The sequence below is a fragment of the Hordeum vulgare genome, chromosome 2H (assembly GCF_904849725.1).
Source record: "Hordeum vulgare subsp. vulgare chromosome 2H, MorexV3_pseudomolecules_assembly, whole genome shotgun sequence".
NCBI lineage: Eukaryota > Viridiplantae > Streptophyta > Magnoliopsida > Poales > Poaceae > Hordeum > Hordeum vulgare.
The window spans coordinates 609,361,550-609,376,682 of NC_058519.1; the positions used below are offsets into that span (position 1 = coordinate 609,361,550).

General features: G+C 47.3%; 1 pseudogene; it reads right to left on the minus strand.

The window, feature by feature from the left end:
• Positions 1 to 1,271: 1,271 nt before the first annotated feature.
• LOC123428747 lies at positions 1,272 to 2,955 on the minus strand (annotated as a pseudogene).
• Between the last annotated feature and the right edge of the window lie 12,178 nt (positions 2,956 to 15,133).

Here is a 15,133-nt window from a genome sequence, read left to right on the forward strand (position 1 = left end):
TAATTGGGTACAGACCTGCGCGAGCACCATCTCGCCGGACTCGCGGGGGGCGGCAGCGGGGCTCTCTCTCTCTGCGGCGCGGCGAGCGGTTAGCGCTAGGGCTCGAGGCGAACTGAATTTGGGGAAGACGCGGAGGGTGGTGGTGCGGCGCGCCGGCTGCCTCCGCCTACGCCGGTGTATTGGGCGCGGACGCGTGCGCGGCCGCCGCCGCCAGCGCCGCCGAGTCCTGCGAGAAGGCGTCGAACGCGCGGCGCTCGCTGGCTTAGTCGTCCCGGTCGCCGGTGACGGCGGGGAGGTGCGCGCAGATGCCAATGCCCATCACCCGTAGCTGCTAATATGTCTCCCGTAGGGGCACGAATAAATCACCGTAGCGGAGGTGCCAACGCGATGGGTCCGGCATCCCTGCCGAGGCCAACGCGAGAGCGGGGGCATGGCGGCTGGGCAAGGGAGTTGGGGGAGATAGGGACCTGGGAGGTGCGTGAGTGGGTTGTGGCTGTTGGATGAATCTCGTACGTGTGTTGAGATACAATTAGGGCCTTTTTTAGTGAACCGGTTCTTTTCTTTATTTAATCGCCTGTTTTATGGAGGGATGGAAAAAATCGATGGAAGTGCCAGCGGAAGGAGGTGGGGAGCGAACGAGAGGTCGAACCATCGCTGCCACGTCGAACCATCACGACGTTTGATCCTGCTTTAATAGTTGAGATGTTTGACAACTTGCGGTTCTTTGAACTTGATATTGAAATGTCACCGACTTTAGTAATAAATCATATATAACGGAAAACAAGCATAAATAAATGCCATCCACAACTGGAGTACAGATGAAATTAAAAAAGAATAGGAAAGTAAATGTCACCTCTTAAGACTAAACTGTTGAAGGTAATGAAGATCAGGTACATCAGATGACTCCTACATAAATGATAGAAAAATGGTTCTGAAATACTAACGTGTTAGTGCCTTACATGTAAAAAAAGCGTATTTAGAGCATAAAACATCAAATCAAATAATCAAACACTTCAAAAGCTGACAAAGGTCTACATTTGGGCATGACAAAGATTGATCATAACATCCAGGGTGTATTAGTATAAGGTCAGATGCGAATCATCACTAAATATATTTACCACAAACAAGAAACGTGGTTTTCCAATGTAAGAATAACACTGAAATTGCTTTGATTAATATTAATGCTTGTACCTCATCTGGCTCCCTAACATTCTCGTCGAAGTTCTTCTCATATTGTTACGAAGATGCGCCTTTGGTTCCTTCCTCTTGGATCAGTGGTATGCATGCACGGTGCCATTTCTTCTCGGAGGTCTACTAGGAATAGACCCTGGCTTGAACCTTGACGCCTCATGCCTCGCAAGCTCCGGCGGCACGGGACTATTGCTCTGCACAAGCATCTGCTTAAGGTCATAGAAAATGTCAGTGTCCTCCATGGTCAAAAACGATGTCGAGAGCCCCTTCTTCCGGGCACGTCCGGTCCTCCCGATACGATGCGTGTACAAATCGATTGAGCTGGGCATCTCGTAGTTGATCACGTGAGCGACCTCCGGGACGTCAATGCCGCGGGCGGCCAGGTCGGTGGCCACGAGCGCGTTGAACCTGCCGTTCCTGAACCCGTCAAGGTTGGCCTTCCTCTCGTCCCGCGACTTCCCCCCGTGCAAAGCCGTCACCCTGCTCAACCCCGCGTATTCCAAATCATTGGTCAGCTTCTCCACGGAGTTCTTCGTGTTGCAGAACACAATGGCCGTCCTTCTGTCCTTGCCGAGGTCAGCGAGGATCCTCGTCAGTCGTGGCATCTTCCCTTGCACCTTCACCATGACCACGTTCTGGGCGACGAGGTCCGCCGCCTTGCCGGCGAAGCCGACCGTGACGGCCATCGGGTTCCGGAGGTACTTCCTGGCGAGCCGCTCCATGGCCGGCGGCATGGTGGCGCTGAACATGTGGGTCGTCATGTATGTCCTCGCCTCGTCCAGCTCCTCGTCCGCGTTCTCCGGTTTCAGGTGGCTCGGCGGCATCTCGTCGAGCACGCCGACGACCTGCGGCTCGAACCCTATGTCGATCATCCTGTCGGCCTCGTCGAGCACCACATAGTTGCACCGGTTGAGTATGGCGTACCTGCTCTCCACGCAGTCGAGGAGCCTGTCCGGCGTCGCGACGATGACCTCGCACCCCCGCTCGAGCATGCTCGCCTGCTTCTGGATCGTCGACTGGCCGTCCGCCTTGCCACCCACGATGGACACGACCCTGATGCCTAGGCATGCCGCGAGCTTCACCGTCTCCCTCTCGATCTGCTGCACCAGCTCCCGTGTCGGCGCCAGGACGAGCGCGTACGGGCCCTCGTCCGTCTCGCTGTGGCTGGTCGGGGGCGGCATGCCGGCGATGTAGGCCAACATGGGGAGCACGAAGGCGGCGGTCTTGCCGGAGCCGGTTTGGGAGACGCCGATGACGTCGCACCGCTGGAGGCCGAGCGGCACGGCGGCCATATGGATCGGCGTGGGCTTTCTGTATCCGGCCCTGTCGACGTTCCAGAGCAACTCGGTGCCGAGCCTGCTCTTCGCCCAACTCCGCATGGGCCGGGGCACGCGGGAGCCCCCTGTAGGAGATGCCGAAGTCCTTGCGCAGGATCCGTCGGTCGCGCTCCGTCATCTCGTCGGCGTGCTTGTCCGTCCAGTGCATGTCCACGCGCATGTCCAGGGCGTCGTACGTCGCCGCGGCGCCGGCACAGTAGTCCTTCTAGAGCGCGGCCGCCGCGACCTTCTTCTGCTCGCGCCGGTCGATGCCGGCGAGGAAGCCGCGGTCGTAGAGCAGCAACGCGCCGTGCGCTGGCTGGTTGTTGGCGGCGTCGACGCGGCTGGTGTCGTCCGTGCTCGCCCAGTCGAAGCGGAACCTATCCCGTGGCTTGGCGACCACGATGGGTCCGGCGTCCCTGCCGAGGCCAACGCGAGAGGGGGGCATGGCGGATGGGCAAGGGAGTTGGGGGAGATGGGGACGTGGGAGAGATGGGGACGTGGGAGGTGCGTGAGAGGGTTGTTGGATGAATCTCGTACGTGGGTTGAGATATAATTAGGGCATTTTTTAGTGAACCGGTTTTTTCTTTATTTAATCGCCTGGTTTATGAAGGGATGGAAAAAAATCGGTGGAAGTGCCAGCGACAGGAGGTGGAGGTGGGGAGCTAACGAGAGGTCGAACCATCCCTCTGGTTCAACCATCACGACGACACATCCTGCTTTAATAGTAGAGACTAGTTGAATGCCCGTACGTTGTTACGGGAGAACATAATAATACCCTTTTAGGTGTACTTTGTTAATGTGTTATTTTAAGATCATTTTATTTCCCCTCACCGGATAAATGTTGCTCTCCCTGCTTCATCTTGTATCTCAATCCGCTCCTTCGCTCGAACTTCGTTGTTGTCTTCTACTTCTTACCTAATTGAATTCTTGTGCGTCGACACAAATAATTGTATGAATTTTTTGTGTTTATCCAACAACACGACATCATGTTCTTTTCAAACACAACACTTTTTATGGATTGTGGTGATTAACAAATATCATCCACTTATTTCCTTGCATTCATATGAGTCCTTTATCACACTTTTCTTGGAGGAAGACAAAACGACATCTTTGCCCCGCTTATTTCTCCTCCAGCTACAATCTTTCCTTATGTCATTTCTATTAACATTATCGTCAAGTATGTCGTCTCGCTTTAACATCATTAAAGATATTTCAGATAATCTTGTAGAGCTTAGCTAACAAACTACAGAGATCAGATAAATCACAACCAAAAAATAACAATAGGACCTTGACAAAGATCAGACAAATCGATCCAAACCGTTTACACAGGTAGCAAACTGCACTGATTGATAGTATTCAGCATGCGGCCTCCAAATCCCATTCTTGGCAGCGTGATTTTTCTCCAACACAGCAAACCTGCAATGGAGTAGAGCTATGTAAGATGTTGTTCAGAAGAGATGTGCCTAAGACGATATGGTGCTCACAACATATTATTTCAGTACCACCTTTATCTGAAAACTGCACATAAGTATTGTCCATTATATATGCAATTAGTATCACTGCATCCGGTCGTCATCACTATATGGAATTGCACCAAGAAACATGTTTCTGATCCATCTATGAGGTTGCACGTTCTCTGAATATCTAAACTTGCATTTTCTCTGGAGATGCACTACTTTTCATTAACCTACTGCACCTGGGTTCCAACTTCGACATCACCAGAAACCTTGTTCACTGGTGCAGCGGGCTATAGGCGACAAACGGGATGCTGCCCTGGGAATTGCAGCCACAAATAAGCAGCAGGTAAATGGGTGTATCTCTTTCACTGTGTACACAGAAAATGAGAAGAGTGAGGAGAGCAGAGTGACCGAGATGATAGGAGGGCTTCAGTGGGCGTGAGAGGCACCACCGCCCCACGACCTCAGGCCACCCACGGTCGCGCCCTCAGTTGTCGCTCCCACTGATAGCCGTCTTCCTTCCGCAACAACACCAGCTAGAATCAGAAAAAGATTGAGAGATCAAAACCCAGTGAGAATAGAAGGACAGAGATATAAATCGAGTGAATTGCAATTACTTTCAGGCTTCCATGGCTTCTACTCACCTCCTTCGTCCGCAGCCGCACCACCAAGTCGGTCGTCGCCCTGTCTCCGATCTCGAGCCCCATTCCTCATCGGTCGCCGCTCTATCTCTGATCTCGGGACCCGTCCCTCGTCGGCCGCCGCTCTATCTTCGATCTCGAGACCCATCCCTCATCGGCCCCTGCTCTGTTAGATTTGGGAACATGAGGCAAGCCATATGGGGGAGGTTGAGTCCAGGCGACTGCGCCAGGGCTTCCAGCCTAAGGTAGTACACAACTTGGGGATGCGGCATCGCCTGGACCCGGGCTGCAGCGGCATGGGCGACGGATGTCGCCGCATTATGGCGGCTGCTCGGGGTGTGATTGGGTGATTCTGGGCTGTGGTTTCTCATATGGATGCGGCATAGATTGAGTGACCTACCCTAGCATCCGATGGAAGAGAAGTATGTCGTGGTGGTTTGGGGTTCGACTGCGGGAAGTTGCATATGAAGGACGGTGGGTTGGGGGAGGCGGAAGACGTGGAGTGATTTTTTAGGTCGTGCGTCGAGAACATCAAGTTATAGATAGCTAGCAATCGGGGAATGAGTGCAGGGTCGATAGGAGGTCGAACCATCGCGACGACGGTAGATCCCCTTTAATAGTAGAGATATAAGAGGTTGGCAGCACAACTCCTGATGCGTAAGTAATAAGACATACCAAAAGCCTCCGCATATCAACAACATACACAGTATCATTTTAGTTTTGACAATAACATGCCAATTTGGTCACATAAGACAGCCATGAGCTGTTGTAAGTTGTCAATTGGCATACATAACTTGCATGATATGGCACATAAATCATGTTGCACCTTGTATCTCAAACTAACTTCTTTTTGGAGCAAAAATCTAAAACTAACTTGCAATTGCATATTTCTTTCCTTGTTAAAAGAAGACATTCTTCATAGTCCAGCTGCAAAAAACATGTGGAAATTAAGAAGGAATACAAAATATAGATGGGAAGATAACTTAAATCAATGTTAATAAACCAAAAAGAGAAACTACAAATAAATCACACAATGATAGTGAAATAAACATTACTACAGGTTTAGATACATCAAATTCACTTAGCTCATTGACAAATCATATTCCGGTAAGTACTAAACACCAAATTATTAGGCTGGCCTATCCGCAACGAAATATATTGGCCTAGTATCATGTTACTCCACATGACCAGTATAAAACTCTGAACTGCTGACATGATGCTTTGGCACTAGTGTTGTCCTAATATATTAGGAGATACGTACGGTTTGAATCAACACTTATGTTGCTAACAAGATGCAGCCATGCTGGCCAAGATTTATGGCCATGTGTTGGGAAGGTACAGACTGTTATAACCCGCACTAAGAACAGGTGGAAGAAGGTCCAGCAAGAATTATTGCCCAATGTCCTACATTGCTTCCTGAAATTGGCTAATTATCTGGGCGAATAGAGTTAACATAATCCTAACACGGATTGGTACTGTCAAATCAATTCATCCCACGAGGCATGCGACCACGGTTAACTTCTAGTCTAGTTACCGTTTTAAATATCCCAAAATAAGTTATTCTCCACTCTTAAGTCCCATTGAAAACTCAAATGATGAAAACTTTCCTTTTAGGGTCTCTAATGATGAACATAAATACACTGAGATAGCATGCAGATTAGGAAAAATGTACCACACACTCGAACCAACCCGTTGTAGCCGATTTCAGTGGATCATACCAGCAAAAATCTTCGATGAGAAGCCGCAAACACCACCGATGTGTAGATCGAGCAAGGATGACACCATCAACATCTCGCTCAAGAGTAAGCCGTGTGCTCGTGCTCTGCATCTCTCGCTGCAAGTGTCCACATCTAAAGTTGTGTATGCTAACAACTCCTCTTTGTGCTTGAATCCACTGCTAGGACCGTTTTTTCATGGGCAAACTGTTAGGCATGATCACGTCTTAAACTACAACATTTTAAGTTAAAAAAGAAAAATCCACAACAGCAGAGGGAGGAATCTGCAAGCACAATCCACAATTTGTCCAAGTCCAAGATAACTGTAATTTTTGACACAGCAATACACTCTCTGCAATAGTATTAAATTTCTGCACATTCTCTCAAACATAAAGAATATAAATAAGGAGTTAGGAGGGAGATAGATGAAGTAACAAAAACCTATTAGGAAAATTTGGAAAAAAAATAACCAATTCATGGTAGCTGAAAAATATAGATGAAGGTAGCATGTACAAGGTAAAATGCATGTCTAACTTAAGAATTTCACCTATGTGGCGACCTGGCAAATGGAAACAGGACATGCTTCGCAGGTCCAATGGTAGGGCCTCTCAGATGTCCAAAGTATTATGTATCCTTGTCCAATGGTAGGGAGCAGAATATGATATCGTGGTGGATCTTGAACCAAAAGGCAGACGACAGTTCCTTCTCTGATGTATCTTCCTTCATATCCATTCGATGGGACATGTATGTTCGAAAGCTGAAAAGAAGAAATTTACAAATGTGCACATTGGCATATATCCATTCCACTTAACATACGGACTCCATATCTACAAAAAAATAGTACTATATTACAAAGAATTATGGTCTTCTTCTGGTCTCAATATCCAGAATCTCATGTTGGATACATTTTATTAATTATGTTCAATTTCACATCTAAGCAGAAGAAAGTTAATTCACATAGTTGTGATGGCTCTAAACCTAGCTGCCACTGGTGGACGAGATTCTTTAAACCTACATTGTCTAAATTTTTATTTCCTCACCATATCATTTGCATCCAAAGAATTCTTAAGAAAAATACCAGCAAGCTCTAACGACGTACTCATGCTCCGCATCCCTTGCAGTAAGCGTTCATGTCCACATCCATGGACACGACACTCACGTGGTCGTCGGTGTTAGAATAAACCTCTAGGTCTTCTTTTACATGGGCTTGTTCACAATCCACAATCTGTACATATCCATGATATAACATTCTCTAAAAATTATTCTACACATTAGCTTAAAATTCTGCACAATAACTCAAAACTTTGGTGCAGCAGTACACTCTCCACAATGTTGGAATTATGCCCTAGAGGCAATAATAAATATAGTTATTATTATAATTCCTGTATCAAGATAATCGTTTATTATCCATGCTATAATTGTATTGAATGAAGACTCATTTACATGTGTGGATACATAGATAAAAAACACTGTCCCTAGCAAGCTTCTAGTTGGCTAGCCAGATGATCAAAGATAGTCAGTGTCTTCTGATTATGAACAAGGTGTTGTTGCTTGATAACTGGATCACGTCATTAGGAGAATCACGTGATGGACTAGACCCAAACTAATAGACGTAGCATGTTGATCATGTCATTTTGTTGCTACTGTTTTCTGCGTGTCAAGTATTTGTTCCTATGACCATGAGATCATATAACTCACTAACACCGGAGGAATACTTTGTGTGTATCAAACGTCGCAACGTAACTGGGTGACTATAAAGATGCTCTACAGGTATCTCCGAAGGTGTTCGTTGAGTTAGTATGGATCAAGACTGGGATTTGTCACTCCGTGCGACGGAGAGGTATCTCGGGGCCCACTCGGTAATACAACATCACACACAAGCCTTGCAAGCAATGTGACTTAGTGTAAGTTGTGGGATCTTGTATTACGGAACGAGTAAAGAGACTTGACGGTAAACGAGATTGAAATAGGTATGCGGATACTCACGATCGAATCTCGGGCAAATAACATACCGAAGGACAAAGGGAATGACATACGGGATTATATGAATCCTTGGCACTGAGGTTCAAATGATAAGATCTTCGTAGAATATGTAGGATCCAATATGGGCATCCAGGTCCCGTTATTGGATATTGACCGAGGAGTCTCTCGGGTCATGTCTACATAGTTCTCGAACCCGCAGGGTCTGCACACTTAAGGTTCGACGTTGTTTTATGCGTATTTGAGTTATATGGTTGGTTACCGAATGTTGTTCGGAGTCCCGGATGAGATCACGAACGTCACGAGGGTTTCCGGAATGGTCCGGAAACGAAGATTGATATATAGGATGACCTCATTTGATTACCGGAATGTTTTCGGAGTTACCGGGAATGTACCGGGAATGACGAATGGGTTCCGGGAGTTCACCGGGGGGGGGGGCAACCCACCCCGGGGAAGCCCATAGGCCTCGAGGGTGGCGCACCAGCCCTTAGTGGGCTGGTGGGACAGCCCAAAAGGGCCCTATGCACATTGGAAGAAAAATCAAAGAGAAAAGAAGAAAAAAGAGGAGGTGGGAAAGGAAAGAGGGACTCCACCCACCAAACCAAGTAGGACTCGGTTTGGGGGGGAGTCCTTCCCCCCTTTGGCTCGGCCGACCCCCTTGGGGATCCTTGAGCCCCAAGGCAAGGTCCCCTCTCTCCCACCTATATATACGGAGGTTTTAGGGCTGATTTGAGACGACTTTTCCACGGCAGCCCGACCACATACCTCCACGGTTTTTTCTGTAGATCGCGTTTCTGCGGAGCTCGGGCGGTGCCCTTCTGAGACGAGATCATCACCAACCTCCGGAGCGCCGTCACGCTGCCGGAGAACTCTTCTACCTCTCTATCTCTCTTGCTGGATCAAGAAGGCCGAGATCATCGTCGAGCTGTACTTGTGCTGAACGCGGAGGTGCCGTCCGTTCGGTACTAGATCGTGGGACTGATCGCGGGATTGTTCGCGAGGCGGATCGAGGGACGTGAGGACGTTCCACTACATCAACCGCGTTCACTAACGCTTCTGCTGTACGGTCTACAAGGGTACGTAGATCACTCATCCCCTCTCGTAGATGGACATCACCATGATAGGTCTTCGTGCGCGTAGGAAATTTTTTGTTTCCCATGCGACGTTCCCCAACACACAATAACATTAAATTTTTGCACATTCTCTGGAAGACAAAGAAAACGAAGAAGGGTTGGGAGGGAGATAGATGTCACGCTCGATACCTTTTAGCTATAGAACAGAGCTTGAACAAAAGGGAGATGTATGCGGAGGGTCGAGCTCAGGGTGGGGCTTGAAGATGGGGATGTCGAAGGAAGAGGGCGGCGCTAGAACATGTCATTCTCCATAACCATCCGCCTACACGTCTGTCCCGTGCTTCCAGCCCGCACACGCAACAATGGAAGCTCCAGTTCCTACCCACAAGTGGCGGAGAAGAGCGTCGGACAGTGGCAAATAGGTCATCGTGCAAAAGAGAGAGTGGGAGTGGGAAGGGCCGCGCCATCCACAACCAGAGCCGCGCCGTCCGCAACCAGGACCGCTGTCACCGCGAGGACGATGCAGAGCCTTGTGTGACCAACCCATGGCTCTTGACGGCAGATCGAGATATGTTCCCGCGAAATATTCATAGTTGTAATTAGAACTCAAAAGCATAGCATTTAGGATATCTATTCTCACCGTGGACATTAAGAGCAACCTGAATAACACAGGCAACTTGCAGGCTGCCCCTACATGCTCGGTTTATACATACCTTCATTGTTGCTCTACTTCTCTTTGGATTTTTTTAGAGTCCTTGTGTTGAGAGCAAGCACATGATGCAAATAGCTGGCATACCATGACGACATGAGCACCAACCTGGTCAACTTCATGAAACAACAATCCAACTTAGTTACTACTAACGATCACATCTGCAGGAGGAAGACGCACATGACAAAAGGATCCAACTTTGAGGAGAAGAATAGATCACTAAACAAATTGAAGGACCTCTACCTCATTGATCTTGCATGTCTCCAGGTTTGAGGTCACGAGACCTAATCCGGGAATAAGGCCTGCAATTCCAAACACACAAGAAGATTAAAACACTGAGAGCAAAAAATTGAGCATCACGAATACAAACCAAGGAGAACTCAACACCGAGACACAAAATTAGGCATCAGGACAGGAAGTATGCTTACATCAATCAGTTTATGCAGGTAGCGCGGAAGCTTCGCCAGCGTGGTGGCCGCGTGCAACGGATGGCAACGATGTCCTCAATCGTTTTCTCTTTGGTCAAGCCTGGTGAAAAACACATCTTCCGCTCACGGCAAAGGAGATAGAGAGAGAGAGAGAGAGAGACGAGCTTATCACCAACCATGGTCTCGCCACTGCATCCAGTACCTTCCATGACGCTGTCTGGAGGATGATGGCCCATACAACCGTCACAATCGTCTCCCAGTCTCGCAGCCGTGGGTTCAAACAGCAGCGGCCGATGGAGGCATGGAATTGAGCGGCGGTGGTGGCTAGTGGAGACGTGAGATCAAGCAGATGCCCCGGCCATGGTCAAGGCCTCCTGCACCATCGAATCACACCGCCGGCTGTCACGCCAGGCCTGGGCCACCAGACATCGGTGCCCACACCTCGATCGACCTCTCCTGGTGTGGCCCATCTCGACGAGATGTGGCCGTGGCGGATCTGGCGGCCACCCCGCTGACTTGCTCGACTCGATCTGGGGCCTCCCCGCTCTAAGGAAAAAAGGTGAGTGGAGGCGGCGCCGGTGGGGGAGAGGAAGGAGCTCTAGGTGGGGGAGAGGGAAGAGGGTGGTTGTGCAGAGGAGGAATGGATCGAAGATCATGGGTGTGCGCCACCAGATGCAGGTGATCGAGACGAAAGGCAAAGGTCGTGGAGGGGCAAAGAACGTGTTGGTTTTTCGTATGGATTTTTTTTGGGTGAAGGAGGCTGGTTTTTAGAGGGATTGAAGGATTAAAAAAAATCGTTGCGAGGACGTGGGTGAGAGGAGCTAACGATAAAAGGAAAGGTTGAACCATCGCTCTGGTCGAACCATCACGACGTTCGATCGTGCTTTAATAATAGAGATATGTGAACTAACCACTCCATCAACCAACGTTGCACATCGTCAGGTGATAATCATATACCTATAGCTGATCGATATATCAAATTGTTAAAGTAATTCAATTTTGGACCCAACTATAGAGCGGTGCCACACCTGGGCGTTACCGTGGGACGGCTCTTATATCTACGTGTCGTTAATAACAGGCTGTTGAAAAGCAGAAAAAAGAGTAGTAGTAGAGCATGCAGTCGCAGCTGATAGTCCTTGCGCACTAGCTAGAGACAGAGCTTGCAGCGGTACCTGGCCGGCTGGCCCATGCCGCCATGCGTACGTCCAAGTAGTGTGAGAAAAATAAAATAGTCTAAGTACTCCTGTATTAGTAGTGATGATGGTTCACCTAAGTAGTAACTGTTCACCTAAAGTAGTACTGTATTTACAAAAGAACATGCTGGCACTATTCACAAAAGATACCTTTGTATTGGTTGACGTTTTTATGCAAACATGTGCTCATAAAATCCAGTTGCTACAAATAGTTTGCCGTGCTTGTCATTTTAGTTCTATCTAGTTGTCATGTTATTTCATTAAACTTGTCAGTGCTTAACGAAATTTAGTTCCTACAAATGGTTTGTTGTGCCTCTCAATTTAATTCTACTTACTATCTCTGTTCTTAAATATAAGACTTCTAAATTTATAATTATAAACTGCATACGTATGTGTATAAATATATTTTAAAATATAGATTCACTCATTTTGCTTCGTATGTAGTGAAATCTCTAACATGTTTGATATTTAGGAAGAAGGGAGTAGTTGTCATATTGTCTCATAAAGCTTGTCGGTTATTGTAAAATTCTAGGTTTCGTGTTGTTTCTTTGTACTACTTGACAATTTAATTCTACCTAGTTACTTTGTTATCTCGTAAAGCTTGTCAATTGTTCCAAAAACGTAGTTGCCGCGGTGTTTCATTATGCTTCTCAATTTAATTCTACTTAGTTATTTCACAAAACCTCGTCAATTATTGTAAAAGCTAGTTGTCGTATTATTTTTGCCACGCTTGCCATTTTATTTTTACCTAATGGCTAGTTATTTCATAATAGAGTGTCCATTTTTGAAAATTTAGTTGCCACATCATCGTTGAGCGGCATGAAAACTTCTAAAGGTTATATGATGAACGAATTATTAAGAGATTAAAAAGAGTTTTGCCGCCCAACAAATTTTATAATACAGAGATATAGTGCTTGCTTCCGCATATTTTTGATACAACAGCCAAATTTTGCACCATGGCTACCAGTTTTTGCAGAAGCAAATTGACATTTTTTTTTGTGAAGCTGCCTAAATCATTTTGGTATAGCGAGAGCTAACAAATTGTTCCTATGATGACATAGCAACTACATTTTGTTATCAAACTTTTATTCTAAAATAGTTCATAACATCATAACAGATAGGATGCGTGTACATAGCAAAAATATGATACTTTACTATTTTAATATGCCTGGTATAAAAGTCAAGCAGCTGCCGGTGATATCTTCCAATGCATCCCTGTTTCGCTACTGTAGCAAAATAGTGCAGGCAGCCTGTTTTTTCCTTTTTTAATACTGGCAGCATGCTTTGGCTCATGCACTGCACCGCTCCGGCTGAACGAATTTCTTTACCAAACTTAATCACATGGGTCTACATGAGATCGGATGATCGCATCCAGCCGTCGCACCAGAATGCGGTGGTGCGGTGCAGTGCGGTGCAGTTAGTTAGATTTTTCCTTTAATTTTAGGAGCCTTGTATTGTAGATATACTGATACATATTTGATTTTTTTTTTACAAAATATCCTACTACATATCCATGATTGAGCATGTATTCACTTCATGTTCGACCAATTTTATCTGCATTTGTATTTGTATCCCACATTGTTGGTACTGTATATGGATGGCCTTTTTTTTGTTGCATGGTATATGGATGGCTTGTTGCCAATCCTTGTGTCAGCTAACTGGAGAACGAAATACTACCTCTGTACATTAATGTATAATAAAAGGTGTTTTGTAGTTCAATTTTAACTACAAACACTAATAACAAGTGTTTTGCAGTTTAATTTAAGGGGACTGCCACGTCTGTTTGAAAGATCAGCCGGCTCGAGCGTTGAATTTGGTGCATCATTGTCCTCCATCTTAGCAACATAAGTCTTGTTGCATAGAATTTCTACAACGGAGGTATTGTTGCATTTTTTTTGCAACTACTGTTTTATTCAGATTTGTTTTTTGCAACACAGATTTTTTTGCAGATTTTTTTCGTCTTCATCTTTATGCATTTTATTTGCAACAAACGTTTTGTTGCGGTTTTATTTTTGCAATAGAGACTTTGTTGCGGAATTATTTTTTTGTCTCGTGTTTTCGCAACATAGCTAATGTTACGAAAGACACTTTGTTGGTGGTGTTGCAGAAGTTGAGAAAACCACCAGAAATAAAGCGGCATGTCACATGGGACACATGTTATGCGAGCGAGGCGGCGGATGGGATCAAGGAATCAGCCGGTTGAAAAGAATCATTTCCCTTAACTTAAGCTACTAAAATGTGCGAGGCCGTTCCTCCCCCTTCCCCCTCCCCCTCCCGTGCCGCTCCAGCGAGCGTCAGGGGGGGGGGGGTAACCCTAGCGCCCACCTCCTCCTTCCTCGCTACGCCTCTCTCCCCTCGTTACCGCCCGGACGTGCTGGTGGGCAAAGCCCCGTCACTTCAGGTGGCAGCGGGGCCTCGTCCTTCCCCCGCTCGACGCTTGATGGCGCGGGCCGTCTTGGTCGGGCGACGACACGGGCGCGGGGTGCATGCGGCGGCGTGGAGTGGCCCAGGCAGATAGGGGGCGTGCCCAGATGTCGACGGCGACGACCCTGGGTTCGGCCCAAATCTGGCGCGGCTTGGTGTGTGGGGATTGGGCCCTTGTGGTGTCGAGGCTCCGGCTCGCCACAGGGGCTGGCTGGCTCCGGTGGCCGGTCTCTGCTGTGGCGCTCCCTGGTGGTGGCGGGCCTGGCGCCCCCGGCCAGATCCAGCCCTGGGGGCCGTCTAGAGATGGCAGGTGTCGCGGGCTTCGGCTTGCTGGTTCTTATGGCCGGCGTCGAGGCTTGTGGTAGCTTGTGTGTGGTCATTGTTGGGGAACGTCGCATGGGAAACAAAAAAAATTCCTACGCACACGCAATATCTCTCGATGGTGATGATCATCTACGAGAGGGGAGAGTGCATCTACATACCCTTGTAGATCGCTAAGCGGAAGCGTATATTGTTGGAAATATGCCCTAGAGGCAATAATAAATTAGTTATTATTATATTTCTTAGTTCATGATAATCATTTATTATCCATGCTATAATTGTATTGATTGGAAACACAATACTTGTGTGGATACATAGACAAAACACTGTCCCTAGTAAGCCTCTAGTTGACTAGCTCGTTGATCAAACATGGTCAAGGTTTCCTGGCCATAGGCAAGTGTTGTCACTTGATAACGGGATCACATCATTAGGAGAATCATGTGATGGACTAGACCCAAACTAATAGACGTAGCATGTTGATCGTGTCATTTTGTTGCTACTGTTTTCTGCGTGTCAAGTATTTGTTCCTATGACCATCAGATCATATAACTCACTGACACCGGAGGAATGCTTTGTGTGTATCAAACGTCGCAACGTAACTGGGTGACTATAAAGATGCTCTACAGGTATCTCCGAAGGTGTTAGTTGAGTTAGTATGGATCAAGACTGGAATTTGTCACTC